This window comes from Psammomys obesus, unplaced genomic scaffold, assembly GCF_907164565.1.
Source record: "Psammomys obesus unplaced genomic scaffold, mPsaObe1.curated_primary_1811, whole genome shotgun sequence".
NCBI lineage: Eukaryota > Metazoa > Chordata > Mammalia > Rodentia > Muridae > Psammomys > Psammomys obesus.
This window is the reverse complement of record NW_026596147.1, coordinates 5,177,551-5,181,939: the sequence shown is the minus strand read 5'-3', so window position 1 is coordinate 5,181,939 and position 4,389 is coordinate 5,177,551. Positions and strand designations below refer to the sequence as shown.

General features: G+C 40.6%; 1 pseudogene; it reads left to right on the top strand.

Moving 5' to 3' along the window:
• Window positions 1–3,552: 3,552 nt before the first annotated feature.
• On the top strand, window positions 3,553–3,889 carry LOC129666453 (60S acidic ribosomal protein P2-like; annotated as a pseudogene).
• The last annotated feature ends 500 nt before the right edge of the window (window positions 3,890–4,389 follow it).

The following is a 4,389-nucleotide window of genomic DNA, read 5'->3' as shown; positions in this document are numbered from 1 at the left end:
GCACCTTTCTGCTTCTGAGTTACCTCACTCGGCATGATCTTTTTCAACTAAGTCTCTCCTTCTGATTTCCACAATCTTCCAATAATGGCATCAGATTTTGAATCTATTAAATTGATACATTGCTTTTTGGTCTTACAGGTCTTAAGTAGACAGTGATCTCTTACAGTGAATACACTTAAAAAGTGGAAATAATAGACACCAACTTATTTGTTCAGCCAGTGGGTGGTAGGAAATGTTGATAGTAAGGTTCCATACAATTCCAAAGCCTGAAAATTAGCCATGTCACTGTTTGTCTGTCAAGTAATCCTCCACCCCCATATGCCCACAAGGTATTCCTTTGATACTTTCTTCACAGAAATTTAGGAGTTTATAAACTCAACAGCTAAGAGTAGATACAAAAACACTTAAAGGACTGTCAGAATGTAAGAGTGGATACAAGATATAGGAACACACACTGACCAGGCAAGAGGCTTGATATAATATGCAATCTGAGGAAAAACAGCTTCTCTTCAAGGTGTATCACCAGGGAATAAAGTTATTGCTCTCACTCTATTCTCTGAAACAAATGACTCCTACTGCTAAGAGCTTCAAAAGGCAGCATTATGGAAGATACAGTATGCTGAAGAAAGGTGAAAACACCTTGTGTTTACATGTGGAAGCAAATCAGTAGACAAATAATATTGAATAATAAAAGCGGTTTTAAAAATACTGAGATTAGGTCTCTTTACGGGACATAGTAAACATGTTTCTAAAATTTTATCTCTAGTATCAAATGGAGAAAAAGAAAAGAAAGGAAGGAAGAAAAGAAGGAAAGCTGTGGCAACTGAATCTCTCTAGGGAAAGCTCAGAATTGAATCAACTTCTTGGTCCACCCCGATACAGACTTTAAAACGTTTGCTCCATGGCTTTTCGTGGCGGGGGGGGGGGGGGGGGCTGTTTTTTTCACCGCAGGCAAAGAGACAGAGGCAGAGGCAAACCCAGCGGCTTTGACTGGGATTACTTACAGGAACCTTGTTCACTAGACCTGTGTGCTCCCGAGAGTTACAGCCGAGCTGCACTTAGGGCGATTGCTAGTTGAAGGCTGGCAGGGACAACTTAGAGAGCTCCTATGTCAAAACAAAGGAAACAGAAAACAGCAACAACAACAAAGCCAAACCCTGAAGACCTAGTTGTGGCTGCAATCTAGTGGCAGTGACTGTCTGGCAGGCAGAGGCCTCCGGGTCTGAGCCCCAGCCGCTACCATAGTCATAAAAGTCCGTATTTGGCGTGTACCATTGCTTGTCTAAAATTATCTACTACTTGTTGGGCAGAAGCTCACCGCGGAAATGTTTGGCAGGAAAGATGGTTCTTAGTAGTCCACCCTTGCCAGTGCTTTAGAGAAACGTCATTTCAAACAGTATTTACAGCTGGTCATGGAAAGCCACCTTTGTGGAAAGGCAGCTCTTATTTACACTGAAAATATAAACGGATCTTGATGAAAAGAAAACACAACAACAACAGCAACAAAAAGAGCTTGGATGCTCTCACACTGACATTTCAAAATATTCTTAAAATGTTTTGAGACTTGGCTAAAGATAAGTCTTTTCAAAATCTCCTGAGGATTATAGTTCAAATTCCTGTATTTTTCCACTGTGTGGACATACTGAGCTCTATCTTCATGTTAACATTTAGGCTTCCCACAAGCGTGTTTAACTCAGATTTACAGCAACGTCCTTTTCCTACTCTTTTAACAAATGGTGCTTAAAAGAATTCCATTTCGTGCCTAATGGAATGACTGCTTACTGCATGTTCATAATGTATATTTAAACAAATGACATATGATTCAGCCTCAGAAACTTTTTAAAAAAGTAAAGTAGGATTAAATACGTTTCCTCCTAACCTGCACACTGATTTTCCCTCATTCTCATATGAAACTAGCTCATCTCCAACTTTTATTGGGTCATCCATGATTTTATGGGACTTGTCACTGGTTCCTCATCTGGGAGTTAAAGTACCTTATTCAAGTATCAAAAATTTTATAGCTCTTTTGTAGACTTCCATTTTCATTTATTATTTTATTAAGAGAGACATAATTAATTTTTCTCTTAGTACAAAGTCGTAATTTGCCTTTCGAGTTCTAAGTGTTCCCTCCGTTATGTCTTGTTCCTTCTGCTCAAACTAGAAATTGTTCAGCAGTTAGTATAATGGTGTGGGGGAAAGTATAATATTTAAAAATTTTTCCTACAAATGGTATTTTCATGAGTATTTAAAAGTTTTGCTCTTAATGCCCACCCCAATCAGATAGTTCACAGATTATTTTTACCTCACTTGGTTAGAGAAATGTCTTAGTAAGTGAGAAAATCTTAAGAAAGTTAAGCTGGAAAATTGTGCTAGGTGGCAGCGCACACCTTTAATCTTAGCACCTGGAATGCAGGGGCAGGTGGATTTCTGAGATCAAGGCCAGTCTGATATGCAGAGAGAGTTCCAGGACAGCCAGGGCTACACAGAGAAGTCTTGAAAACTCAAGAAAGAAAGAAAGAAAGGAAGAAGGAAGGAAGGAAGGAAGAAAGGAAGGAAGGAAGGAAGGAAGGAAGGAAGGAAGGAAGGAAGGAAGGAAGGGAAAGAAAAATGAGTTGATCATGGTGGTTCATGCAAAGCTGAGGAAGAGGTACTCCGGAGAACTCAAGGCCACACTTAGCTACAGAGAGAATTCTAGGTGAGTCATACACCCTGAGTGACACTGGGTCTTAAAATGACCGAACAAGCAACAAGCAAGCAAGCGAACAGAGTCAAAAAAAGCTTTGAAAATCTCTTCAAACAGTTTGTGTTCAAGAAAAGATGAAGGTGCGGAAAATGCATAAAATACGAGCCTCTATGACAACACTCCAAGGGCATTATCGTGCAAATACTGCAAAAATAAAAACTTCAATTAGCAAATGCTGTTTGTTTGCTCTGTGGTTCTACCATCAGGAAAGCCTCTTATTTAGACCATATGACTGTTAGTGTACAAAAGTCCTGCTTCTATCTGCCTTTAGGCAGAATCAAGTCTTCAGGTAACAGTGGAGAACCCAAGGCTATGTGACATTGTTTACTCTTTTCTTTTTCTTTCGAGACTGAATGGAGAGTTGAGAAAAGTTAGGTTGGCACTAGTTAAGAATGCTTTCTACTCTTCCAGAGGATCCAACTTTAGTTCCCAGCACCCATTTCACGTACCCTGTACGGCTTCAGAGGGTCCACGGTCCCTTGTGTCCTCAGCTGGCCAATGAATACCCATGGCATACATTCAAACGCTCACAGACACACACAGACACACACACACACACACACACACACACACACACACACACACATAAATAAAGTTTTTTTTTTGTTTTTTTTTGTTTTTTTTGCATTTACTTATTTTGCATGTGCACACATGGATGAGCAACTTGGAGGAATCAGTTCTCTCTTTGTGCCATGTAGATTCCGAAGATAGAAATCAGGACTCTAGGGTTAAAAGTAGCACATTATGCTTTTCGCTGTCCGCCGCCGCTGTGGTCCCACGCCTGAGGCCTCTTCGCTGTTGCCTCTTAACCTGCTGGCGCCCTCTGGGCCAACTCCTCTCCCAGTGCCAGACATCAAGAAGATATTAAACAGCGTGGCCATCGAAGAAGACGATGACCGGCTCAACAAGGTCATTAGTGAACTGAATGGAAAAGACATTGAGGATGCCATTGCTCAGGGCATTGGCAGGCTTGCCAGCGGGCCCGCTGGTGGGGCTGTGGCTGTTTCTGCTGCTCCTAGCTCTGCAGCTCCTGCTGCTGTTTCTGCCCCTGTTGTAGCAGAGGAGAAGACAGAGGAGAAGGAGCCCGAAGAGTCTGATGACAGCATGGGAATTCGCTTGAATAAATTCCTGCTCCCTTGCAAATAAGGCATATCTATGTATCTTGGGGGAGGGGGAAGAAGTAACACATTATCTCCCAAAGCATCCTCTTGCCAATCTACCCTGCAGTGGCACACAAGAATGTTGTACTCCTAATAACTTACCCACTGAGGAATACATATTCTTGTATTGACTTTTAAATTCTTACCTAATGTTTCTGCTCCCATATACTAGTATAACCAATAATTTCACAGAGGGGTTCATTGTAAATAGTGTATTATCATAATATCTTCCATTTAGTCTGATTTTCAACCATGCTGTTCCGTGGGATCAGCTTGTCTTGCATAGGAAATGGTGGAGACTTAAATTTGTTGTTTTAGGCAACATTGTGTTTTACAGAGATTTAGTTTTGAAGTCTTAAATGCAGAATGCGGTAGTACTAAAATTGCATTTGTGCTTTTGTGCAATTTCTTTCAATTTGTGATTTGCAATTTCGATTTCCTTCTAAGTTTTTTTTTTTTTTAAATTATACATACTGTTTTTTTCAG